The sequence below is a fragment of the Struthio camelus genome, chromosome 3 (genome assembly GCF_040807025.1).
Source record: "Struthio camelus isolate bStrCam1 chromosome 3, bStrCam1.hap1, whole genome shotgun sequence".
NCBI lineage: Eukaryota > Metazoa > Chordata > Aves > Struthioniformes > Struthionidae > Struthio > Struthio camelus.
The window spans coordinates 4,182,295-4,208,646 of record NC_090944.1 but is presented as its reverse complement, the minus strand read 5'-3'; the positions used below and the strand labels follow the sequence as shown (position 1 = coordinate 4,208,646).

Here is a 26,352-nt window from a genome sequence, read left to right as displayed (position 1 = left end):
ATGTCAACTGGTCTCTCATGGGATTTAGAAGTGGACGCCGTATATGGTCTACAATAAACCTTTAACAACAAATCATTATTTGCATTGTTCCCAGACATCCCTAGGAACGTGCTACTGCGCTAACACGCAAGGACAGAAAAGTAAACGGCTGCCGAATCAGCATGACTCGGTGAAAACGAGAAGAGGAACAAGATAACAGCAACCAGGCACCAACCTACCAGAGGAAATCCAACGAGTACTGCCAGCCAGGCCTCGTCAATTGGGAACACTAAAACAGGTACTGAAAGCCTTTGGAAATTAAGAGAACTGTGTTGGAGATTGCCTGCTTCAAACCCTGATTAAGCTGGGCTTTCTGGGCTTGTCACAATGGACAGCAAATCCAGTTAACTACTTGGGATATAGCTTATCACTCTAGCATTTAAACACCAGCTTTTTGAAAGTCATCCTCCTACAGAACAGTACCTGAAACAGTCGTTCACACATGAGCCAGCCTTCAGACTTAAACAAATTGTCAGTTGCTTTTGTGAGCACAGTACATTGAAACCTGCACTGGACTCGCTCCCAACAATGCCATGCCAAGGTCCATAACCTGCTGCACGGGGAGGAGGCACAGCCTCAGTGGGACTCCAGCAAGCCTAGGCCTGCTCAAGTGACTGTCAGTCCTTCCTCCTGGTCCCAGAGCTGTCCCACAGGCCATCGGGGACAAAGGCTTCAACTAAGAGATTCAGCTCCTCAAGTAACTACTCTGCTGATAGTTGTGGTCCAAGAAAGTGTGAAAGAAAAGTTCTCAACTCGCCTCTTCCTCCCCTTAAACACTCCCTGTGAAATGGTCTCTCTCTGGGCTCTGAACCCCCCGAGCTGAAGTTGGGGGCACAGCGTTGTCACCTACCTGATAATCCATCGGCCTCCCAGCACTCGGCTCCATTTTGATATCAGGCTTGGACCTTCCAAAGGGCAGGAAAAAAGACCTCCGTCAAACAACAGAGGAACTCACTGCAGACTGTGACAGAGCATTTCCCAGGGTTACTCCTCGCAGTGCCAGCTCTCTTGGCATGAGAGGAATATAAACTCCAGGGGCTGTGAAATGCCACTGAACATTCTTTGTTCAAGCGTTTCTGAAAACAGTTGCATGGGGCAACGTGATTTCCAGCATAGCTCAGCTCAGGGGACACATGGCTCTGGGGAGCAGGCACGTCTGAGAGTTTGCCATCACCTCCTGGCTTGCACAAGCTCACATCTGGCCTTCACCTCTTGTTGGAGACATTGGTGGTTACAGCCATGACGGAAGCCAAGGAGACTGTGTCTGGGTCCAGTCCACCTCCTAGTCTCATGGCTTTTCGGCCCAGGTCTTCTGCTTCCAAAACAGCAGGTTCCTCTGCATAAAGGCACACAGACAAAAGAACGTCTCTTGTTGTTTCCACTCGGTGGATAATTGAAGACTCCGAGAAAGGTAACCAATACATCCTATCAACCTCTCCTGGAAATACAAAGAACAGTGGTCACCTGGTCAGGCCACAGACAACCTGGTTTAAAATGGATTTTAAGAGAGGTTTGCGTAGCGTGACACATTATTCCACCTGTGCTGTGTGCCAGCACAGTTTCATGAAGGCAATAAGCTTTGGAAAACTGAAATCCGACAAATGAGCAATGCAGACTTCACGAGGTAAAAGAGCATGTGAACATGTGCTGCAGCTCTAACTGCCATAAGGTGATGCAATGCTGAGGATGAAGGGAGGTGGGGAGCTGCTTTAGGGTCACTGGTTTGTTTCGTTGGCACAGGGGGAAATACTACCAAAACCACGCATAGAGCACAGACATCGCTTTTGGGAAACAGGTTTCCTACCTCGTGGCTAATCCAAGACTTGGATCAATTGCTTCACCATAGTCTGGCCCGGTTCTGTGAGATAATACAGAAATAACCTTGGGCCTCAGCTGAAGTGAGGGGGATCTAGGCTGGATGCTAGGAAAAGCTTTCCTAGGTGGGGCAGCAAGTTGTGTGTGAAAAGAGTGTCCTCATTTCCACTGAGGGACCTAAGCAGATTCCATCCTGCCACGTGTGGGTGGAGGGACAGACCAGCACCTTCCCAGCTCTGCTTGCAGTGATTCAGTGGGTTTGTTTGACCCGAGCAGAACTGGCAATCTGCCTGGGATGGCAGAAAGAAGCAGACCACCACTCAGGAGGGATGCTGGGAGGACTACGCCCTGTGGAGGGCAAAGGGGGAGGAAGGATACACACAGCTGTGAGGCAATGACCACATGAACAGTTGTTGCAACTGTTCCCCCACCACTGGTAAATCTACATGTGAATGTACTCCACAATCTGGAAGTACAGCCTTTTCATGCCTTTGCATCCCAGATGGCTTTCCTCATCACCTTAGGTGAAGTCTCCACCACAAGAAGAACACCCTTTCACTGGGGAGAGCAGGAAGATCACCAAGGTTTCAGTATTATGCCTCTACAGTCTGCCAAGGCCTCTACCTCTATAGTGTCTCAGGCCAAATCCCTCCTTTCTTCTCTTAAAAGCTGGCTGAACAACAACAAAGATTTGCCCATGAAGAATATCTAAAGCAACATTTGGTCTTCCTCCACAAAAAGGCATTCCCCAATTTCTTTGTCACTGAAACATCATAGTTTGAGCCGAATGGAAACAACAACAAATTTCCGATCGCTAACCACCTTCTGCCTTTCCAGAAAGGTGTCCCATTTCAGCACTGTAGCAGGTATCGAGACCTTGGAACGGACAACCTTGAGGCAACAGAGCCCTACCTCTCACTGTGCTGCTGCAACGCTATTCATGCGGGTCTCCATGCATCACAGAGAAGCAGTGAAAGGGCTAAATCACGCTTTTTGCTCTTACACTTGCAAGTAATCCTTAAAATAAGCCAGAAACTGCCCACCTGACTTCCAGGTTTCACCATGATCTCACAAAGCGGGTGAGATCTGGCAAAGCCTTCAGTGTAAGGCTCTCTCCATCTATCCCTGCTTCCCAGATTCCCCCATGGAGACCCTCTCTCCAGCCTTCACCCTGTCCACCAAATGCTCCCTGTCTAATCCCTGAGTTACCAACAGCGTTGATGTGTGCCACTTACGGGGTGCAGCCGGGGGGGGGTCTCATCCGTAAGTGGATGGGACCAGGGGCTTTCCTGGAACAGCAGTACTGGATCAGGGAACAACCTCCTCCCAGCACCTACCTTGCTTCCAATGATCATCCTTTGGTGGACGCGTCTTGCCAAGCTTCATGGCTGAAAAAAAACTCCTTTCCCAGCTCCGGAAGAAGACGTTCTTTCTTCTGAAAGAACTCATTGTATCCTGTACTTTTAGTGGTGTTCTCTGTGACACAGGGGACAACAGGAGGTTTCACAGAATCACAGAATGGTTGAGGTTAGAAGAGGGACTGCTAACTTCCTGCTCACTTCCTCCCCCAGCTCCTTTATCTGGCAATACAAAGGGTCAACCACAGCACACCTTGCACAGGAGAGCTGACTGTCAGCCCAGGCCTCACAGAAAGGCCCCAGGCACTCCCTGCAGCCTGACACCTGCAGAGCTGCATCTGCTGTCTGAGGGTCTGTCTGGGTTGAAGCCTCACACACAGCTGAGGCAGCACCTCCAACAGCCACTGGGGAATGTGCTCTGCAGCATGTCATGACCATGCCCCAGGGAAGGACACACCACTGCAGAAAAGGGAGAGGCACCTTCTTTGCCTGCTGCCCAAACTGCTGCCTCTGCCAGCCCCACTCTGGGAGCTGGGCTCTAGGCCTGGCTCTTATATAGGCCTCTGCCCAGCAGTGACTCACAAGGGTGCTTGACCCACCCAATCAGGAGCCACCTGAAACAAAAGCCCCAACTCCCTCTGACCAGGCCAGCCCAGAGAGCTCGTTAGCAGCAGCCCCACCTAGCTAGAACTTCCCAGGAGAAGTTAAGTCAAGGCCCCCTGCAGTAGTCCTTGCCTAGCTCTCCCTTCCTGCTAGCAGCAAGCACTGTCTAGTTCCTCGGGGGTCCCCAGAAAGCCTCCCCAACTTCCAACAAGGCCCACAAAAGGCCCAGGCAGAGCCCAGACACTGCTGCGCAAACTGCTGCATCTGTTTGCTGCCTCTGTTTGCTGTGCTCTGCAGCTCATCACTGCACCATGACAAGAACAGGTGCGTTTTCACCAAAACAGAGCCATCCGGCTCTGCCTGTGCAGTGCAGATGTTGCTGTTGCCCTCTTTTCAGCACGCGCCCCCACCACAATCCTTTCTTGGCCTCGGCAGCTCAGCACGGCCATGCCCACCTCTCTGCCTCTGGGCTGCATCCTGCTCTGCCCCGGCCTGCGCCTCCCCCTGCTCCTGGGGCATCTGCCCAGGCCACAGGCACACACTAGTGCCCTCCCCATTCCAGCACCTGCCGCAGGGGCAGACCTCTGCAGCCAAGGCCTCCCCTTAACCCTGCCTCCCGCCTCTCTGCCCAAAGCTCCCCGTCTGCCGGGGGGGAAGCAAGGAGGCTGCGGCAACAAGAGCCACACAGAGAGTGAGGGAGGGCAGCTCCTCCGTGCCCTTTGGGGGAGCTGGTCTTGTCATAGGTTTGCTCAGGGGACCTGGGCCTTGTGTTGGGGGTGCTGGGCTTGTTGTGGGGGTGCTGAGGGTCACTGAACTTTGTGTTGGGAGTGCTGAGTGGATCTGCTTGTTGTGTTGGGGGTGCTAGGTTTGTTTTCGGGCTGCTCAGTGGAGCTGAGCCTTGTGTTGCGGGTGCTGGGGTTGTCATGGTGGTGCTTAGGGGATCTGGGCGTTGTGCAGGAGGTGCTGAGCCTTTTGTTGCAAGTGCTAGGCTTGTCGCGGGGGTGCAGAGGGGATCTGGACCTTTCTTATGGGGCTGCTGGGCTTGTTTTGGGGGATCAGGCCTTGTGTTGGGGTGCTGGGCTTGTGGGTCTGCTGAGGGGATCGGGACATTGTGTTGGGACTGCTGGGCTTGTCATGCAGGGTGCTGAGGGGATCTGGGCCTTGTGTTGGGGAGAGCAGGGCTTGTTGTGGGGGTGCTGAGGAAAGCTAGGTCTTGTTTTCGGGGTGCTGGGCCTTGTTTTGGGAGTGCAGAGGGGATCAGGGCCCTGTTTTGGGGGTGCTGAGTAGATCTGGGCGGTGTGTTTGTTGTGTTGGGCTTGTGGGAGTGCTGAGGGCATCTGGAGTTTGTATTGGAGATGCTGGGCTTCTGGTGGGGGTGCTGAGAGGTCTGAGCTTTGTGTTGGGGTTGCTGGGCCTTGTGTTGGGAGTGCTGGGCCTTGTGTTGGGGGTGCTGAGGGAATCTGGGCCGTTGTGTTGGGGGTGCTGGGCCTTGTGTTGGGGGTGCTGAGGGGATCTGGGTATTGCGTTGGGGGTGCAGGGCTTGTGGTGGGGCTGCTGAGGGGATCTGGGCTTTGTGTTTGTTGCGTTGAGCTTGTGGGAGTGCTGAGGGCATCTGGGGCTTGTCTTGGAGGTGTTGAGCTTGTGTTGCGGGTGCAGGGCTTTCTGTGGGGGTGCAGAGGGGAGCTGGGCGTTGTGTTGGAGTTGCTGGGCCTTGTTGTGGGGTTGCTAAGGGGATCTGGGCTTGTTTTCAAGGTGCTGGGCTTGTTTTGGGGGTGCAGAGGGGAGCTGGGCGTTGGTTGGAGGTGCTGGGCCTTGTTTTGGGGGATCTGGGGCATTGTGTTGGGGGTGCTGGTCTTGTCATGAGGGTACTGAACGGGATCTGGGTGTGGGGCTGGGGGTGCTGGGCTTTGTTTTGGGGGTACTGAGGGGATCTGATCATTCTTTTGGAGGTGCTGGGCTTGTGGTGGGCGGTGCTGAGGGGATCTGGGCGTTGTGTTGGGGGTGCTAGTCTTTTCGTGGGGGTACTGAGTGGTCTGGGCCTTGTTTTGGGATTGCTGGGCTTGTCGTAGTGGTGCTGAGGGAATCTAGGCCTTGTATTGGGAGTGCTGGGATTGTGGTGGGAGTGCTGGGCTTGTGGTGGGGGTGCTGAGGGGATCTGGGCCTTGTGTTGGAGGTGTCGGTTTGTCATAGGGATACTGAGGGGTCTGGGCCTTGTCTTGGGGGTGCAGGGCCTTGTCTTGGGGGTGCTGAGGGGATCTGGGCTTTGTGTTTGTTGCGTTGAGCTTGTGGGAGTGCAGAGGGGATCTGGGCTTGTTTTCGAGGTGCTGGGCTTGTGTTGCGGGGGCTGGCCTTGTTTTGGGGGTGCAGAGGGGATCTGGGCATTGTTTTTGAGGTGCTGGACTTGTCATAGTGGTGCTGAGGGGATCTGGGCTTTTGTTAGGGGTGCTGGGCGTGTTGTGCGAGTGCGGAGGGGATCTGGGGCTTGTATTGGAGGTGTTGGGCCTGTTATGGGGGTGCAGAGGGGATCTGGGCTGTGTGTTTGTTGTGTTGGGCTTGTGGGAGTGCAGAGGGGATCTGGGCTTGTCATGGGGGTGCTGAGGGGATCTGGGCATTGTTTTTGAAGTGCTGGGCTTTGTTGTGGGGGTGCAGAGGGGATCTGGGCATTGTGTTGGGGGTGCTGGACTTGTCATAGTGGTGCTGAGGGGATCTGGGCTTTTGTTAGGGGTGCGGGGCGTGTTGTGCCAGTGCGGAGGGGATCTGGGGCTTGTATTGGAGGTGTTGGGCCTGTTATGGGGGTGCAGAGGGGATCTGGGCATTGTTTGTTGTTTTGGGCTTGTGGGAGTGCAGAGGGGATCTGGGCTTGTCATGGGGGTGCTGAGGGGATCTGGACCTTCTTGTGGGGGTGCTGAGGGAATATGGGGCTTGTTTTGAGGTGCTGGGCTTGTCATGCAGGCTGCTGGGCTTTTTGTGGAAGTGCAGAGGGGAGCTGGGCGTTGTGTTGGAGTTGCTGGGCCTTGTTTTGGGGGTGCTGAGGGGATGTGGGCCTTGTGTCGGGGGAGCTGGTCTTGTAATGGGTTTGCTGAGGGGATGTGGGCCTTGTTTTGGGGTTCTGAGGGGATCTGGGGCATTGTGTTGGGGGTGCAGGGCTTGTGGTAGGGGTGCTGAGGGGATCGGGGCATTGTTTTTGAAGTGCTGGGCTTTGTTGTGGGGGTGCAGAGGGGATCTGGGCATTGTGTTGGGGGTGCTGGACTTGTCATAGTGGTGCTGAGGGGATCTGGGCTTGTGTTAGGGGTGCGGGGCGTGTTGTGCCAGTGCGGAGGGGATCTGGGGCTTGTATTGGAGGTGTTGGGCCTGTTATGGGTGTGCAGAGGGGATCTGGGCTGTGTGTTTGTTGTGTTGGGCTTGTGGGAGTGCAGAGGGGATCTGGGCTTGTCATGGGGGTGCTGAGGGGATCTGGACCTTCTTGTGGGGGTGCTGAGGGAATATGGGGCTTGTTTTGAGGTGCTGGGCTTGTCATGCAGGCTGCTGGGCTTTTTGTGGAAGTGCAGAGGGGAGCTGGGCGTTGTGTTGGAGTTGCTGGGCTTTGTTTTAGGGGTGCTGAGGGGATCAGGGCCTTGTGTTATGGGGGCGGGACTTGTCATAGTGGTGCTGAGGGGATCTGGTCCTTGTGTTGGGGGTGCTGGGCTTGTTGTGCGAGTGCAGAAGGGATCTGGGGCTTGTGTTGGGTGTGCTGGGCTTGTCGTGCAGGTGCTGACGGGATCTGGGCATTGTGGTGGAGGGGCTGGGCTTGTCGTAGGGGTACTGAGGGGTCTGGGCCTTGTCTTGGGAGTGCTGGGCCTTGTTTTGAGGGTCCTGAGGGGATGTGGGCCTTGTGTCGGGGGAGCTGTTCTTGTAAGGGGTTTGCTGACGGGATATCGGCCCTGTTTTGGGGTTGCTTAGGGGGTCTGGGCATTTCGTTGGGGGTGCAGGGCTTGTGGTGGGTTTGCTGAGGGGATTGGGGCGTTGTGTTGGGGGTGCTGGGCGTTGTTTTTGGAGTGCTGGGCTTGTGGTGGGGATGCTGAGGTGATTCAGGCCGTGTTTTTGTTGTGTTGGGTGTGTGGGAGTGCCTAGGGGATCTGGGCTGTGTATCGGGGGTGCTTAGGGGATCTGGGCATTGTTTTTGAGGTGCTGGACTTGTGTTGCGGGTGCTGGCCTTGTTTTGGGGGTGCTGAGGGGATCTGGGCTTGTTGTGGGGGTCCTGAGGGGATCTGGGGCTTGTTTTCGAGGTGCTGGTTTGTGTTGCGCGTACTGGCCTTATTTTGGGGGTGCTGAGGGGATCTGGGCCTTGTGGTGGGAGTGCTGAGGGAATATGGGGCTTGTTTTCGAGGTGCTGGGCTTGTCATGCAGGCTGCTGGGCTTTTTGTGGAAGTGCAGAGGGGAGCTGGGCGTTGTGTTGGAGTTGCTGGGCCTTATTTTGGGGGTGCTGAGGGGATGTGGGCCTTGTGTCAGGGGAGCTGGTCTTGTAATGGGTTTGCTGAGGGGATCTGGGCCTTGTTTTGGGGTTGCTGAGGGGATCTGGGACATTGTGTTGGGGGTGCAGGGCTTGTGGTAGGGGTGCTGAGGGGATCGGAGCCTTGTTTTCGAGGTGCTGGGCCTTTTTTCCGTGGTGCAGAGGAAATCTGGGCATTGTGTTGGGGGTGCTGGGCTTGTGGTGGGGGTGCAGAGGGGCTCTGGGCGTTGTGGTCGGGGTGCTGAGGAGATCGGGGCCTTGTATTGCGGGTACTGAGGGGATCAGGGGCTGGTTTTCGAGGTGCTGGATGTGTTTTGGGAGTGCAGAGGGGATCAGGGCCTTGTGGTGGGGGTGCTGAGGGGATCTGGGCATTGTGTTGGGGGTGCTGGGCTTGTAGTGGGGGTGCTGAGGAGAGCTAGGTCTTGCACTGGGGGTGCTGGGCTTGTTGTGGGAGTGCTGGGCCTTGTTTGGGGAGTGCAGATGGGATCAGGGCCTTGTTTTGGGGGTGCGGAGGGGATCTGGGCCGTGTGTTTGTTGTGTGGGGCGTGTGGGAGTGCTGAGGGGATCTGGGCCTTGTTTTTGGGGTGCTGGGCTTGTGATGGAGGATGCTGAGGGGATCTGGGCCTTGTGTTGGGTGCGCTGGGCTTGTCGTGGACGTGCTGACGGGATCTGGGCATTGTGGTGGAGGGGCTGGGCTTGTAGTAGGGGTACTGAGGGGTCTGGGCCTTGTCTTGGGAGTGCTGGGCCTTGTGTTCGGGGTGCTGAGGGGATGTGGGCCTTCTTGTGGGGGTGCTGAGGGAATATGGGGCTTGTTTTCGAGGTGCTGGGCTTGTCATGCAGGCTGCTGGGCTTTTTGTGGAAGTGCAGAGGGGAGCTGGGTGTTGTGTTGGAGCTGCTGGGCCTTGTTTTGGGGGTGCTGAGGGGATGTGGGCCTTGTGTCGGGGGAGCTGCTCTTGTAATGGGTTTGCTGAGGGGATGTGGGCCTTGTTTTGGGGTTGCTGAGGGGATCGGGGCGTTGTGTTGGGGGTGCAGGGCTTGTGGTAGGGGTGCTGAGGGGATCTGGGCATTGCGTTGGGGGTGCAGGGCTTGTGGTGCGGCTGCTGAGGTGATCGGGGCATTGTTTTGGAGGTGCGGGGCTTGTAGTGGGGGTGCTGAGGGGATCTGGCCATGTTTTCGAGGTGCTGGGCCTTTTTTTCCGTGGTGCAGAGGAAATCTGGGCATTGTGTTGGGGGTGCTGGGCTTGTGGTGGGGGTGCAGAGGGGATCTGGGCGTTGTGTTGGGGGTGCTCAGGAGATCGGGGCCTTGTATTGGGGGTACTGAGGGGATCAGGGGCTTGTTTTTGAGGTGCTGGATGTGTTTTCGGAGTGCAGAGGGGATCAGGGCCTTGTGGTGGGGGTGCTGAGGGGATCTGGGCGTTGTGTTGGGGGTGCTGGGCTTGTGGTGGGAATGCTGAGAGGATCTCGGCGTTGTGTTGGGGGTGCTGGGCATGTTGCGGGGGTGCTGAGGGTCACTGAGTCTTGTGTTGGGGGTGGTGGGGTTGTTGTGGGGGTGCTGAGGGGATCTGGGCGTTGTGTTTGTGGTGCTAGGCTTGTTTTTGGGCTGCTCAGTGGAGCTGAGCCTTGTATTGGGAGTACTGGGATTGTTGTGGGGGTGCTGAGGGGATCTCGACCTTTCTTGTGTGGATCTTGAGGGGATGTGGGCCTTTTGTTGGGGGTGCTGGGCCATGTTTTGGGGTTCCTGAGGTGATCTGGGTGTTGTGTTGGGGGCGCCGGGCTTGACGTGAGGGGTTGTTGAGGGGATCTGGATCTCTTTTTTTGGGAGTGCTGAACTTGTCATGGGGGTGATGAGGGGATGTGGGCCTTGTGTTGAGCGTTCTGGGCTTGTTCTGGGAGTGCTGAGGGGATCTAGACCTTGTTTTGCAGGTGCTGAGGGGACCTGGTCCTAGTATTTTGGGTGCTGAGGGGATCTGGGCGTTGTGTTGGGGTTTCTGGGTTTCTCAGGGTACTGAAAGGGATCAGGGTCTTGTTTTGGGTTTGCTGGGCTTGGTAGGGTGCGGAGGGGATCTGGGCATTGTTTTGGAGGTGCTGGGCTTGTCGTGGGGGTGCTGAGGGGATCTGGGCATTGTGTAGGTGGTGCGGGGCTTGTGGTGCGGGTGCAGAGGGGATCTGGGCCTTGTATTGGGGGGCTGGGCTTATGGGGGTGCAGAGGCGATATTGGGCTTGTGTTGTGGGTGCTTGGCTTATGGGGGTGCTGAAGGGATCTGGGCGTTCTGTTATGGGTGCTGGGCTTGTTGTGGGGCTGCTGATGGGAAGTGGGCATTGTGTTACGGGTGCTGGGCTTGTGGTGGGATTGCTGAGGGGATCTGGGCGTTGTTTTGGAGGTGCTGGGCTTGTCGAGGGAGTGCTGAGGGGATCTGGGTGGGCTGTGTGTTTGTTGTTTTGGGCTTGTGGGAGTGCTGAGGGGAGCTGGGCCTTGTGTTGGGGGTGTCGGGCTTGTCATAGGGATACTGAGGGGTCTCGGCCTTGTCCTGGGGTGCTGAGTGGATTTGGGCTGTGTGTTTGTTTTGTTGAGCTTGTGGGAGTGCGGAGGGGATCTGGGGCTTGTTGTGGGGTTGCTGAGGGGATCTGGGCATGGTGTTGGAGGTGTTGGGCTCGTCATACTGGGATACTGAGGGGTCTGGGCCTTGTCTTGGGAGTGCTGGGCCATGTGTTGGGGGTGCTGAGGGGATGTGGGCCGTGTGTTTGTTGTGTTGAGCTTGTGGGGGTGCTGAGGGGATTTGGGGCTTGTCGTGGGGGTGCAGAGCGGATCTGGGTGTTGTGTTGGGGGTGCTGGGCTTGTCAGGCAGGGTGCTGAGGGGATCTGGGCCTTGTATTGGGGACAGCTGTGCTTGCCGTGGGGGCGCTGAGGAAAGCCAGGTCTTGTTTTCGGGGTGCTGAGCCTTCCTTTGGGAGTGCAGAGGGGATCAGGGTCTTGTTTTCGGGGTGCTGAGTGGATTTGGGCTGTGTGTTTGTTGTGTTGAGCTTCTGGGAGTACTGAGGAGATCTGGGGCTTGTTTTGGAGGTGTCGGGCTTTTCATGGGGGTACTGAGGGGTCTGGGCCTTGTGTTGGGTGTGGGGAGGGGATCTGGGCTGTGTGTTTGTTGTGTTGGGCGTGTGGGAGTGCTGAGGGGATCTGGGGCTTGTTTTGGAGGTGTTGGGCTTGTCATGGGGGTGCTGAGGGGAGCTAGGCCTTGTCTTTGGAGTGCTGGGCCTTGTTTTGGGGGTGCTGAGGGGATCTGGGTTGTGTGTTGTTTTGGGCTTGTGGGAGTGCTGAGGGGATCTGGGGCCTTGTGTTGGGGGTGCTGGGTGTTCTGTGCGAGTGCGCTTGGGATCTGGGGCTTCTATTGGAGATGCTGGGCTTGTGGTGGGGGTACTGAGGAGATCTGGGGCTTGTTTTGGGGTTGGTGAGGGGATCTGGGCATTGTGTTGGAGGTGATGGGCTTGTCATAGGGGTACTGAGGGGTCTGGGCCTTGTCTTGGGAGTGCTGGGCTTTGTGTTGGGGGTGCTGAGGGGATCTGGGCCGTGTGTTTGCTGTGTTGGGCTTGTGGGAGTGTTGAGGGGATCTGGGGCTTGTTTTTGAGGTGTTGGGCTTGTGTTGCGGGTGCAGGGCTTTTTGTGGGGTTGCAGAGGGGAGCTGGGCGTTGTGTTGAAATTGCTGGGCCTTGTTTTGGGGGTGCTGAGGGGATCTGGGCTTGTTTTGGAGGTGTTGGGCTTGTGTTGCGGGGGCTGGCCTTTTTTGGGGGTGCAGAGGGGAGCTGGGCGTTGTGTTGGAGGTGCTGGGCCTTGTTTTGGGGGATCTGGGTGTTGTGTTGGGGGTGCTGGGCTTTGTTTTGGGAGTACAGAGGGGATCAGGGCCTTGTTTTGGGGTGTGTGGAGGGGATCTGGGCGGTGTGTTTGTTGTGTTGGGCTTGTGGTGGGGGTGCTGAGGGCATCTGGGGCTTGTATTGGAGATGCTGGGCTACTGGTGGGGGTGCTGAGGGGTCTGGGCTTTGTGTTGGGGTGGCTGGGCCTTGTGTTGGGAGTGCTGGGCTTGTCGTGGAGGTGCAGAGGGGAGCTGGGCGTTGTGTTGGAGTTGCTGGGCCTTGTTTTGGGGGTGCTGAGGGGATGTGGGCCTTGTGTCGGGGGAGCTGGTCTTGTAATGGGTTTGCTGAGGGGATGTGGGCCCTGTTTTGGGGTTGCTGAGGGGATCGGGGCCTTGTGTTGGGGGTGCAGGGCTTGTGGTGGAGGTGCTGAGGGGATCTGGGCATTGCGTTGGGGGTGCAGGGCTTGTGGTGGGGCTGCTGAGGGGATCGGAGCCTTGTTTTCGAGGTGCTGGGCCTTTTTTCCATGGTGCAGAGGAGATCTGGGCGTTGTGTTGGGGGTGCTGGGCTTGTCGTGGGTGTGCAGAGGGGATCTGGGCGTTGTGGTGGGGGTGCTGGGCGTGTTGTGCGAGTGCGGAGGGGATCTGGGCCTTGTATTGGGGAGAGCTGGGCTTGTTGTGGGGGTGCTGAGGAAAGCTAGGTCTTGTTTTAGGGGTGCTGGGCCTTGTTTTGGGAGTGCAGGGGAGATCAGGGCCTTGTTGTGGGGGTGCTGAGGGCGTCTGGGCTGTGTGTTTGTTGTGTTGAGCTTGTGGGAGTGCTGAGGGGATTTGGGGCTTGTTGTGGGGGTGCTGAGGGGATCTGGGCATTGTGTTGGGGGTGCTGGTCCTGTCATGCAGGGTGCTGAGGGGATCTGGGCCTTGTGTTGGGGAGAGCTGGGCGTGTCGTGGGGGTGCTGAGGAAAGCTAGGTCTTGTTTTAGGGGTGCTGGGGCTTGTTTTGGGAATGCAGAGGGGATCAGGGCCTTGTTTTGGGGTGTGCGGAGGGGATCTGGGTGGTGTGTTTGTTGTGTTGGGCTTGTGGGAGTGCTGAGGGGATCTGGAGCTTGTATTGGAGATGCCGGGCTTCTGGTGGGGATGCTGAGGGGTCTGGGCTTTGTGTTGGGGTTGCTGGGCCTTGTGTTGGGAGTGCTGGGCTTGTCGTGCGGGTGCTGAGGAGATCTGGGCTTTGTTTTTGAGGTGCTGGGCTTTGTTCTGTGGGTGTGCAGAGGGGATCTGGGCATGGTGTTGGAGGTGTTGGGCCTGTCATAGGGGTACTGAGGGGTCTGGGCCTTGTCTTGGGAGTGCTGGGCCTTGTGTTGGGGGTGCTGAGGGGGTCTGGGCCATGTGTTTGTTGTGTTGAGCTTGTGGGAGTGCTGAGGGCATCTGGGGCTTGTTTTGGGGGTGTTGGGATTGTGGTGGGGGAGCTGGCCTTTTTTGGGGGGTGCAGAGGTGTGCTGGGCGTTGTGTTGGAGGTGCTGGGCCTTGTTTTGGGGGATCTGGGTGTTGTGTTGGGGGTGCTGGGCTTGTTTTCGGGCTGCTCAGTGGAGCTGGGTGTTGTGTTGGGGGTGCTGGGCTTGTGGTGGGGGTGCTGAGGGGATCTGGGCATTGTTTTCGAGGTGCTGGGCCTTGTTGTGGGGGTGCTGTGGGGATCTGGGCCTTTTTAGGGGGTGCTGGACTTGTCATGAGGGTACTGAATGGGATCTGGGCGTTGTGTTGGGGATGCTGGGCTTATGATGGGGGTGCTCAGGGTATCGGAGCGTTGTGTTCGGGGTGCTGGGCTTTGTTTTGGGGGTGCAGAGGGGATCTGGGCATTGTGTTGGAGGTGCTGGGCCTTGTTTTGGGGGATCTGGGTGTTGTGTTGGGGGTGCTGGGCGTGTTGTGGTGGTGCTGAGGGGACCTGGGTTTGTTTTCGAGGTGCTGGGCTTGTGTTGTGGGTGCTGGCCTTGTTTTTGGGGTGCTGAGGGGATCTGGGCGTTGTGTTGGAGGTGCTGGGCCCTGTTTTGGGGGATCGGGGCCTTGTGTTGGGGGTGCTGGGTGTTCTGTGCGAGTGCGCTTGGGATCTGGGGCTTCTATTGGAGATGCTGGGCTTGTGGTGGGGGTACTGAGGAGATCTGGGGCTTGTTTTGGGGGTGCTGAGGGGATCTGGGCATTGTGTTGGAGGTGATGGGCTTGTCATAGGGGTACTGAGGGGTCTGGGCCTTGTCTTGGGAGTGCTGGGCCTTGTGTTGGGGGTGCTGAGGGGATCTGGGCCGTGTGTTTGCTGTGTTGGGCTTGTGGGAGTGTTGAGGGGATCTGGGGCTTGTTTTTGAGGTGTTGGGCTTGTGTTGCGGGTGCAGGGCTTTTTGTGGGGTTGCAGAGGGGAGCTGGGCGTTGTGTTGAAATTGCTGGGCCTTGTTTTGGGGGTGCTGAGGGGATCTGGGCTTGTTTTGGAGGTGTTGGGCTTGTGTTGCGGGGGCTGGCCTTTTTTGGGGGTGCAGAGGGGAGCTGGGCGTTGTGTTGGAGGTGCTGGGCCTTGTTTTGGGGGATCTGGGTGTTGTGTTGGGGGTGCTGGGCTTTGTTTTGGGAGTACAGAGGGGATCAGGGCCTTGTTTTGGGGTGTGTGGAGGGGATCTGGGCGGTGTGTTTGTTGTGTTGGGCTTGTGGTGGGGGTGCTGAGGGCATCTGGGGCTTGTATTGGAGATGCTGGGCTACTGGTGGGGGTGCTGAGGGGTCTGGGCTTTGTGTTGGGGTGGCTGGGCCTTGTGTTGGGAGTGCTGGGCTTGTCGTGGAGGTGCAGAGGGGAGCTGGGCGTTGTGTTGGAGTTGCTGGGCCTTGTTTTGGGGGTGCTGAGGGGATGTGGGCCTTGTGTCGGGGGAGCTGGTCTTGTAATGGGTTTGCTGAGGGGATGTGGGCCCTGTTTTGGGGTTGCTGAGGGGATCGGGGCCTTGTGTTGGGGGTGCAGGGCTTGTGGTGGAGGTGCTGAGGGGATCTGGGCATTGCGTTGGGGGTGCAGGGCTTGTGGTGGGGCTGCTGAGGGGATCGGAGCCTTGTTTTCGAGGTGCTGGGCCTTTTTTCCATGGTGCAGAGGAGATCTGGGCGTTGTGTTGGGGGTGCTGGGCTTGTCGTGGGTGTGCAGAGGGGATCTGGGCGTTGTGGTGGGGGTGCTGGGCGTGTTGTGCGAGTGCGGAGGGGATCTGGGCCTTGTATTGGGGAGAGCTGGGCTTGTTGTGGGGGTGCTGAGGAAAGCTAGGTCTTGTTTTAGGGGTGCTGGGCCTTGTTTTGGGAGTGCAGGGGAGATCAGGGCCTTGTTGTGGGGGTGCTGAGGGCGTCTGGGCTGTGTGTTTGTTGTGTTGAGCTTGTGGGAGTGCTGAGGGGATTTGGGGCTTGTTGTGGGGGTGCTGAGGGGATCTGGGCATTGTGTTGGGGGTGCTGGTCCTGTCATGCAGGGTGCTGAGGGGATCTGGGCCTTGTGTTGGGGAGAGCTGGGCGTGTCGTGGGGGTGCTGAGGAAAGCTAGGTCTTGTTTTAGGGGTGCTGGGGCTTGTTTTGGGAATGCAGAGGGGATCAGGGCCTTGTTTTGGGGTGTGCGGAGGGGATCTGGGTGGTGTGTTTGTTGTGTTGGGCTTGTGGGAGTGCTGAGGGGATCTGGAGCTTGTATTGGAGATGCCGGGCTTCTGGTGGGGATGCTGAGGGGTCTGGGCTTTGTGTTGGGGTTGCTGGGCCTTGTGTTGGGAGTGCTGAGCTTGTCGTGCGGGTGCTGAGGAGATCTGGGCTTTGTTTTTGAGGTGCTGGGCTTTGTTCTGTGGGTGTGCAGAGGGGATCTGGGCATGGTGTTGGAGGTGTTGGGCCTGTCATAGGGGTACTGAGGGGTCTGGGCCTTGTCTTGGGAGTGCTGGGCCTTGTGTTGGGGGTGCTGAGGGGGTCTGGGCCATGTGTTTGTTGTGTTGAGCTTGTGGGAGTGCTGAGGGCATCTGGGGCTTGTTTTGGGGGTGTTGGGATTGTGGTGGGGGAGCTGGCCTTTTTTGGGGGGTGCAGAGGTGTGCTGGGCGTTGTGTTGGAGGTGCTGGGCCTTGTTTTGGGGGATCTGGGTGTTGTGTTGGGGGTGCTGGGCTTGTTTTCGGGCTGCTCAGTGGAGCTGGGTGTTGTGTTGGGGGTGCTGGGCTTGTGGTGGGGGTGCTGAGGGGATCTGGGCATTGTTTTCGAGGTGCTGGGCCTTGTTGTGGGGGTGCTGTGGGGATCTGGGCCTTTTTAGGGGGTGCTGGACTTGTCATGAGGGTACTGAATGGGATCTGGGCGTTGTGTTGGGGATGCTGGGCTTATGATGGGGGTGCTCAGGGTATCGGAGCGTTGTGTTGGGGGTGCTGGGCTTTGTTTTGGGGGTGCAGAGGGGATCTGGGCATTGTGTTGGAGGTGCTGGGCCTTGTTTTGGGGGATCTGGGTGTTGTGTTGGGGGTGCTGGGCGTGTTGTGGTGGTGCTGAGGGGACCTGGGTTTGTTTTCGAGGTGCTGGGCTTGTGTTGTGGGTGCTGGCCTTGTTTTTGGGGTGCTGAGGGGATCTGGGCGTTGTGTTGGAGGTGCTGGGCCTTGTTTTGGGGGATCGGGGCCTTGTGTTGGGGGTGCTGGGTGTTCTGTGCGAGTGCGCTTGGGATCTGGGGCTTCTATTGGAGATGCTGGGCTTGTGGTGGGGGTACTGAGGAGATCTGGGGCTTGTTTTGGGGGTGCTGAGGGGATCTGGGCATTGTGTTGGAGGTGATGGGCTTGTCATAGGGGTACTGAGGGGTCTGGGCCTTGTCTTGGGAGTGCTGGGCCTTGTGTTGGGGGTGCTGAGGGGATCTGGGCCGTGTGTTTGCTGTGTTGGGCTTGTGGGAGTGTTGAGGGGATCTGGGGCTTGTTTTTGAGGTGTTGGGCTTGTGTTGCGGGTGCAGGGCTTTTTGTGGGGTTGCAGAGGGGAGCTGGGCGTTGTGTTGAAATTGCTGGGCCTTGTTTTGGGGGTGCTGAGGGGATCTGGGCTTGTTTTGGAGGTGTTGGGCTTGTGTTGCGGGGGCTGGCCTTTTTTGGGGGTGCAGAGGGGAGCTGGGCGTTGTGTTGGAGGTGCTGGGCCTTGTTTTGGGGGATCTGGGTGTTGTGTTGGGGGTGCTGGGCTTTGTTTTGGGAGTACAGAGGGGATCAGGGCCTTGTTTTGGGGTGTGTGGAGGGGATCTGGGCGGTGTGTTTGTTGTGTTGGGCTTGTGGTGGGGGTGCAGAGGGCATCTGGGGCTTGTATTGGAGATGCTGGGCTACTGGTGGGGGTGCTGAGGGGTCTGGGCTTTGTGTTGGGGTGGCTGGGCCTTGTGTTGGGAGTGCTGGGCTTGTCGTGGAGGTGCAGAGGGGAGCTGGGCGTTGTGTTGGAGTTGCTGGGCCTTGTTTTGGGGGTGCTGAGGGGATGTGGGCCTTGTGTCGGGGGAGCTGGTCTTGTAATGGGTTTGCTGAGGGGATGTGGGCCCTGTTTTGGGGTTGCTGAGGGGATCGGGGCCTTGTGTTGGGGGTGCAGGGCTTGTGGTGGAGGTGCTGAGGGGATCTGGGCATTGCGTTGGGGGTGCAGGGCTTGTGGTGGGGCTGCTGAGGGGATCGGAGCCTTGTTTTCGAGGTGCTGGGCCTTTTTTCCATGGTGCAGAGGAGATCTGGGCGTTGTGTTGGGGGTGCTGGGCTTGTCGTGGGTGTGCAGAGGGGATCTGGGCGTTGTGGTGGGGGTGCTGGGCGTGTTGTGCGAGTGCGGAGGGGATCTGGGCCTTGTATTGGGGAGAGCTGGGCTTGTTGTGGGGGTGCTGAGGAAAGCTAGGTCTTGTTTTAGGGGTGCTGGGCCTTGTTTTGGGAGTGCAGGGGAGATCAGGGCCTTGTTGTGGGGGTGCTGAGGGCGTCTGGGCTGTGTGTTTGTTGTGTTGAGCTTGTGGGAGTGCTGAGGGGATTTGGGGCTTGTTGTGGGGGTGCTGAGGGGATCTGGGCATTGTGTTGGGGGTGCTGGTCCTGTCATGCAGGGTGCTGAGGGGATCTGGGCCTTGTGTTGGGGAGAGCTGGGCGTGTCGTGGGGGTGCTGAGGAAAGCTAGGTCTTGTTTTAGGGGTGCTGGGGCTTGTTTTGGGAATGCAGAGGGGATCAGGGCCTTGTTTTGGGGTGTGCGGAGGGGATCTGGGTGGTGTGTTTGTTGTGTTGGGCTTGTGGGAGTGCTGAGGGGATCTGGAGCTTGTATTGGAGATGCCGGGCTTCTGGTGGGGATGCTGAGGGGTCTGGGCTTTGTGTTGGGGTTGCTGGGCCTTGTGTTGGGAGTGCTGGGCTTGTCGTGCGGGTGCTGAGGAGATCTGGGCTTTGTTTTCGAGGTGCTGGGCTTTGTTCTGTGGGTGTGCAGAGGGGATCTGGGCATGGTGTTGGAGGTGTTGGGCCTGTCATAGGGGTACTGAGGGGTCTGGGCCTTGTCTTGGGAGTGCTGGGCCTTGTGTTGGGGGTGCTGAGGGGGTCTGGGCCATGTGTTTGTTGTGTTGAGCTTGTGGGAGTGCTGAGGGCATCTGGGGCTTGTTTTGGGGGTGTTGGGATTGTGGTGGGGGAGCTGGCCTTTTTTGGGGGGTGCAGAGGTGTGCTGGGCGTTGTGTTGGAGGTGCTGGGCCTTGTTTTGGGGGATCTGGGTGTTGTGTTGGGGGTGCTGGGCTTGTTTTCGGGCTGCTCAGTGGAGCTGGGTGTTGTGTTGGGGGTGCTGGGCTTGTGGTGGGGGTGCTGAGGGGATCTGGGCATTGTTTTCGAGGTGCTGGGCCTTGTTGTGGGGGTGCTGTGGGGATCTGGGCCTTTTTAGGGGGTGCTGGACTTGTCATGAGGGTACTGAATGGGATCTGGGCGTTGTGTTGGGGATGCTGGGCTTATGATGGGGGTGCTCAGGGTATCGGAGCGTTGTGTTGGGGGTGCTGGGCTTTGTTTTGGGGGTGCAGAGGGGATCTGGGCATTGTGTTGGAGGTGCTGGGCCTTGTTTTGGGGGATCTGGGTGTTGTGTTGGGGGTGCTGGGCGTGTTGTGGTGGTGCTGAGGGGACCTGGGTTTGTTTTCGAGGTGCTGGGCTTGTGTTGTGGGTGCTGGCCTTGTTTTTGGGCTGCTGAGGGGATCTGGGCGTTGTGTTGGAGGTGCTGGGCCTTGTTTTGGGGGATCGGGGCCTTGTGTTGGGGGTGCTGGGTGTTCTGTGCGAGTGCGCTTGGGATCTGGGGCTTCTATTGGAGATGCTGGGCTTGTGGTGGGGGTACTGAGGAGATCTGGGGCTTGTTTTGGGGGTGCTGAGGGGATCTGGGCATTGTGTTGGAGGTGATGGGCTTGTCATAGGGGTACTGAGGGGTCTGGGCCTTGTCTTGGGAGTGCTGGGCCTTGTGTTGGGGGTGCTGAGGGGATCTGGGCCGTGTGTTTGCTGTGTTGGGCTTGTGGGAGTGTTGAGGGGATCTGGGGCTTGTTTTTGAGGTGTTGGGCTTGTGTTGCGGGTGCAGGGCTTTTTGTGGGGTTGCAGAGGGGAGCTGGGCGTTGTGTTGAAATTGCTGGGCCTTGTTTTGGGGGTGCTGAGGGGATCTGGGCTTGTTTTGGAGGTGTTGGGCTTGTGTTGCGGGGGCTGGCCTTTTTTGGGGGTGCAGAGGGGAGCTGGGCGTTGTGTTGGAGGTGCTGGGCCTTGTTTTGGGGGATCTGGGTGTTGTGTTGGGGGTGCTGGGCTTTGTTTTGGGAGTACAGAGGGGATCAGGGCCTTGTTTTGGGGTGTGTGGAGGGGATCTGGGCGGTGTGTTTGTTGTGTTGGGCTTGTGGTGGGGGTGCTGAGGGCATCTGGGGCTTGTATTGGAGATGCTGGGCTACTGGTGGGGGTGCTGAGGGGTCTGGGCTTTGTGTTGGGGTGGCTGGGCCTTGTGTTGGGAGTGCTGGGCTTGTCGTGGAGGTGCAGAGGGGAGCTGGGCGTTGTGTTGGAGTTGCTGGGCCTTGTTTTGGGGGTGCTGAGGGGATGTGGGCCTTGTGTCGGGGGAGCTGGTCTTGTAATGGGTTTGCTGAGGGGATGTGGGCCCTGTTTTGGGGTTGCTGAGGGGATCGGGGCCTTGTGTTGGGGGTGCAGGGCTTGTGGTGGAGGTGCTGAGGGGATCTGGGCATTGCGTTGGGGGTGCAGGGCTTGTGGTGGGGCTGCTGAGGGGATCGGAGCCTTGTTTTCGAGGTGCTGGGCCTTTTTTCCATGGTGCAGAGGAGATCTGGGCGTTGTGTTGGGGGTGCTGGGCTTGTCGTGGGTGTGCAGAGGGGATCTGGGCGTTGTGGTGGGGGTGCTGGGCGTGTTGTGCGAGTGCGGAGGGGATCTGGGCCTTGTATTGGGGAGAGCTGGGCTTGTTGTGGGGGTGCTGAGGAAAGCTAGGTCTTGTTTTAGGGGTGCTGGGCCTTGTTTTGGGAGTGCAGGGGAGATCAGGGCCTTGTTGTGGGGGTGCTGAGGGCGTCTGGGCTGTGTGTTTGTTGTGTTGAGCTTGTGGGAGTGCTGAGGGGATTTGGGGCTTGTTGTGGGGGTGCTGAGGGGATCTGGGCATTGTGTTGGGGGTGCTGGTCCTGTCATGCAGGGTGCTGAGGGGATCTGGGCCTTGTGTTGGGGAGAGCTGGGCGTGTCGTGGGGGTGCTGAGGAAAGCTAGGTCTTGTTTTAGGGGTGCTGGGGCTTGTTTTGGGAATGCAGAGGGGATCAGGGCCTTGTTTTGGGGTGTGCGGAGGGGATCTGGGTGGTGTGTTTGTTGTGTTGGGCTTGTGGGAGTGCTGAGGGGATCTGGAGCTTGTATTGGAGATGCCGGGCTTCTGGTGGGGATGCTGAGGGGTCTGGGCTTTGTGTTGGGGTTGCTGGGCCTTGTGTTGGGAGTGCTGGGCTTGTCGTGCGGGTGCTGAGGAGATCTGGGCTTTGTTTTTGAGGTGCTGGGCTTTGTTCTGTGGGTGTGCAGAGGGGATCTGGGCATGGTGTTGGAGGTGTTGGGCCTGTCATAGGGGTACTGAGGGGTCTGGGCCTTGTCTTGGGAGTGCTGGGCCTTGTGTTGGGGGTGCTGAGGGGGTCTGGGCCATGTGTTTGTTGTGTTGAGCTTGTGGGAGTGCTGAGGGCATCTGGGGCTTGTTTTGGGGGTGTTGGGATTGTGGTGGGGGAGCTGGCCTTTTTTGGGGGGTGCAGAGGTGTGCTGGGCGTTGTGTTGGAGGTGCTGGGCCTTGTTTTGGGGGATCTGGGTGTTGTGTTGGGGGTGCTGGGCTTGTTTTCGGGCTGCTCAGTGGAGCTGGGTGTTGTGTTGGGGGTGCTGGGCTTGTGGTGGGGGTGCTGAGGGGATCTGGGCATTGTTTTCGAGGTGCTGGGCCTTGTTGTGGGGGTGCTGTGGGGATCTGGGCCTTTTTAGGGGGTGCTGGACTTGTCATGAGGGTACTGAATGGGATCTGGGCGTTGTGTTGGGGATGCTGGGCTTATGATGGGGGTGCTCAGGGTATCGGAGCGTTGTGTTGGGGGTGCTGGGCTTTGTTTTGGGGGTGCAGAGGGGATCTGGGCATTGTGTTGGAGGTGCTGGGCCTTGTTTTGGGGGATCTGGGTGTTGTGTTGGGGGTGCTGGGCGTGTTGTGGTGGTGCTGAGGGGACCTGGGTTTGTTTTCGAGGTGCTGGGCTTGTGTTGTGGGTGCTGGCCTTGTTTTTGGGGTGCTGAGGGGATCTGGGCGTTGTGTTGGAGGTGCTGGGCCTTGTTTTGGGGGATCGGGGCCTTGTGTTGGGGGTGCTGGGTGTTCTGTGCGAGTGCGCTTGGGATCTGGGGCTTCTATTGGAGATGCTGGGCTTGTGGTGGGGGTACTGAGGAGATCTGGGGCTTGTTTTGGGGGTGCTGAGGGGATCTGGGCATTGTGTTGGAGGTGATGGGCTTGTCATAGGGGTACTGAGGGGTCTGGGCCTTGTCTTGGGAGTGCTGGGCCTTGTGTTGGGGGTGCTGAGGGGATCTGGGCCGTGTGTTTGCTGTGTTGGGCTTGTGGGAGTGTTGAGGGGATCTGGGGCTTGTTTTTGAGGTGTTGGGCTTGTGTTGCGGGTGCAGGGCTTTTTGTGGGGTTGCAGAGGGGAGCTGGGCGTTGTGTTGAAATTGCTGGGCCTTGTTTTGGGGGTGCTGAGGGGATCTGGGCTTGTTTTGGAGGTGTTGGGCTTGTGTTGCGGGGGCTGGCCTTTTTTGGGGGTGCAGAGGGGAGCTGGGCGTTGTGTTGGAGGTGCTGGGCCTTGTTTTGGGGGATCTGGGTGTTGTGTTGGGGGTGCTGGGCTTTGTTTTGGGAGTACAGAGGGGATCAGGGCCTTGTTTTGGGGTGTGTGGAGGGGATCTGGGCGGTGTGTTTGTTGTGTTGGGCTTGTGGTGGGGGTGCAGAGGGCATCTGGGGCTTGTATTGGAGATGCTGGGCTACTGGTGGGGGTGCTGAGGGGTCTGGGCTTTGTGTTGGGGTGGCTGGGCCTTGTGTTGGGAGTGCTGGGCTTGTCGTGGAGGTGCAGAGGGGAGCTGGGCGTTGTGTTGGAGTTGCTGGGCCTTGTTTTGGGGGTGCTGAGGGGATGTGGGCCTTGTGTCGGGGGAGCTGGTCTTGTAATGGGTTTGCTGAGGGGATGTGGGCCCTGTTTTGGGGTTGCTGAGGGGATCGGGGCCTTGTGTTGGGGGTGCAGGGCTTGTGGTGGAGGTGCTGAGGGGATCTGGGCATTGCGTTGGGGGTGCAGGGCTTGTGGTGGGGCTGCTGAGGGGATCGGAGCCTTGTTTTCGAGGTGCTGGGCCTTTTTTCCATGGTGCAGAGGAGATCTGGGCGTTGTGTTGGGGGTGCTGGGCTTGTCGTGGGTGTGCAGAGGGGATCTGGGCGTTGTGGTGGGGGTGCTGGGCGTGTTGTGCGAGTGCGGAGGGGATCTGGGCCTTGTATTGGGGAGAGCTGGGCTTGTTGTGGGGGTGCTGAGGAAAGCTAGGTCTTGTTTTAGGGGTGCTGGGCCTTGTTTTGGGAGTGCAGGGGAGATCAGGGCCTTGTTGTGGGGGTGCTGAGGGCGTCTGGGCTGTGTGTTTGTTGTGTTGAGCTTGTGGGAGTGCTGAGGGGATTTGGGGCTTGTTGTGGGGGTGCTGAGGGGATCTGGGCATTGTGTTGGGGGTGCTGGTCCTGTCATGCAGGGTGCTGAGGGGATCTGGGCCTTGTGTTGGGGAGAGCTGGGCGTGTCGTGGGGGTGCTGAGGAAAGCTAGGTCTTGTTTTAGGGGTGCTGGGGCTTGTTTTGGGAATGCAGAGGGGATCAGGGCCTTGTTTTGGGGTGTGCGGAGGGGATCTGGGTGGTGTGTTTGTTGTGTTGGGCTTGTGGGAGTGCTGAGGGGATCTGGAGCTTGTATTGGAGATGCCGGGCTTCTGGTGGGGATGCTGAGGGGTCTGGGCTTTGTGTTGGGGTTGCTGGGCCTTGTGTTGGGAGTGCTGGGCTTGTCGTGCGGGTGCTGAGGAGATCTGGGCTTTGTTTTTGAGGTGCTGGGCTTTGTTCTGTGGGTGTGCAGAGGGGATCTGGGCATGGTGTTGGAGGTGTTGGGCCTGTCATAGGGGTACTGAGGGGTCTGGGCCTTGTCTTGGGAGTGCTGGGCCTTGTGTTGGGGGTGCTGAGGGGGTCTGGGCCATGTGTTTGTTGTGTTGAGCTTGTGGGAGTGCTGAGGGCATCTGGGGCTTGTTTTGGGGGTGTTGGGATTGTGGTGGGGGAGCTGGCCTTTTTTGGGGGGTGCAGAGGTGTGCTGGGCGTTGTGTTGGAGGTGCTGGGCCTTGTTTTGGGGGATCTGGGTGTTGTGTTGGGGGTGCTAGGCTTGTTTTCGGGCTGCTCAGTGGAGCTGGGTGTTGTGTTGGGGGTGCTGGGCTTGTGGTGGGGGTGCTGAGGGGATCTGGGCATTGTTTTCGAGGTGCTGGGCCTTGTTGTGGGGGTGCTGTGGGGATCTGGGCCTTTTTAGGGGGTGCTGGACTTGTCATGAGGGTACTGAATGGGATCTGGGCGTTGTGTTGGGGATGCTGGGCTTATGATGGGGGTGCTCAGGGTATCGGAGCGTTGTGTTCGGGGTGCTGGGCTTTGTTTTGGGGGTGCAGAGGGGATCTGGGCATTGTGTTGGAGGTGCTGGGCCTTGTTTTGGGGGATCTGGGTGTTGTGTTGGGGGTGCTGGGCGTGTTGTGGTGGTGCTGAGGGGACCTGGGTTTGTTTTCGAGGTGCTGGGCTTGTGTTGTGGGTGCTGGCCTTGTTTTTGGGCTGCTGAGGGGATCTGGGCGTTGTGTTGGAGGTGCTGGGCCTTGTTTTGGGGGATCGGGGCCTTGTGTTGGGGGTGCTGGGTGTTCTGTGCGAGTGCGCTTGGGATCTGGGGCTTCTATTGGAGATGCTGGGCTTGTGGTGGGGGTACTGAGGAGATCTGGGGCTTGTTTTGGGGGTGCTGAGGGGATCTGGGCATTGTGTTGGAGGTGATGGGCTTGTCATAGGGGTACTGAGGGGTCTGGGCCTTGTCTTGGGAGTGCTGGGCCTTGTGTTGGGGGTGCTGAGGGGATCTGGGCCGTGTGTTTGCTGTGTTGGGCTTGTGGGAGTGTTGAGGGGATCTGGGGCTTGTTTTTGAGGTGTTGGGCTTGTGTTGCGGGTGCAGGGCTTTTTGTGGGGTTGCAGAGGGGAGCTGGGCGTTGTGTTGAAATTGCTGGGCCTTGTTTTGGGGGTGCTGAGGGGATCTGGGCTTGTTTTGGAGGTGTTGGGCTTGTGTTGCGGGGGCTGGCCTTTTTTGGGGGTGCAGAGGGGAGCTGGGCGTTGTGTTGGAGGTGCTGGGCCTTGTTTTGGGGGATCTGGGTGTTGTGTTGGGGGTGCTGGGCTTTGTTTTGGGAGTACAGAGGGGATCAGGGCCTTGTTTTGGGGTGTGTGGAGGGGATCTGGGCGGTGTGTTTGTTGTGTTGGGCTTGTGGTGGGGGTGCTGAGGGCATCTGGGGCTTGTATTGGAGATGCTGGGCTACTGGTGGGGGTGCTGAGGGGTCTGGGCTTTGTGTTGGGGTGGCTGGGCCTTGTGTTGGGAGTGCTGGGCTTGTCGTGGAGGTGCAGAGGGGAGCTGGGCGTTGTGTTGGAGTTGCTGGGCCTTGTTTTGGGGGTGCTGAGGGGATGTGGGCCTTGTGTCGGGGGAGCTGGTCTTGTAATGGGTTTGCTGAGGGGATGTGGGCCCTGTTTTGGGGTTGCTGAGGGGATCGGGGCCTTGTGTTGGGGGTGCAGGGCTTGTGGTGGAGGTGCTGAGGGGATCTGGGCATTGCGTTGGGGGTGCAGGGCTTGTGGTGGGGCTGCTGAGGGGATCGGAGCCTTGTTTTCGAGGTGCTGGGCCTTTTTTCCATGGTGCAGAGGAGATCTGGGCGTTGTGTTGGGGGTGCTGGGCTTGTCGTGGGTGTGCAGAGGGGATCTGGGCGTTGTGGTGGGGGTGCTGGGCGTGTTGTGCGAGTGCGGAGGGGATCTGGGCCTTGTATTGGGGAGAGCTGGGCTTGTTGTGGGGGTGCTGAGGAAAGCTAGGTCTTGTTTTCGGGGTGCTGGGCCTTGTTTTGGGAGTGCAGGGGAGATCAGGGCCTTGTTGTGGGGGTGCTGAGGGCGTCTGGGCTGTGTGTTTGTTGTGTTGAGCTTGTGGGAGTGCTGAGGGGATTTGGGGCTTGTTGTGGGGGTGCTGAGGGGATCTGGGCATTGTGTTGGGGGTGCTGGTCCTGTCATGCAGGGTGCTGAGGGGATCTGGGCCTTGTGTTGGGGAGAGCTGGGCGTGTCGTGGGGGTGCTGAGGAAAGCTAGGTCTTGTTTTAGGGGTGCTGGGGCTTGTTTTGGGAATGCAGAGGGGATCAGGGCCTTGTTTTGGGGTGTGCGGAGGGGATCTGGGTGGTGTGTTTGTTGTGTTGGGCTTGTGGGAGTGCTGAGGGGATCTGGAGCTTGTATTGGAGATGCCGGGCTTCTGGTGGGGATGCTGAGGGGTCTGGGCTTTGTGTTGGGGTTGCTGGGCCTTGTGTTGGGAGTGCTGGGCTTGTCGTGCGGGTGCTGAGGAGATCTGGGCTTTGTTTTCGAGGTGCTGGGCTTTGTTCTGTGGGTGTGCAGAGGGGATCTGGGCATGGTGTTGGAGGTGTTGGGCCTGTCATAGGGGTACTGAGGGGTCTGGGCCTTGTCTTGGGAGTGCTGGGCCTTGTGTTGGGGGTGCTGAGGGGGTCTGGGCC

At 58.4% G+C, this 26,352-nt stretch overlaps 1 pseudogene; it reads right to left on the bottom strand.

Annotated features, from left to right (window-relative positions):
- Positions 1 to 26,352, bottom strand: part of LOC138066511 (otoferlin-like) — a 155,927-nt pseudogene that overhangs the window by 42,052 nt on the left and 87,523 nt on the right.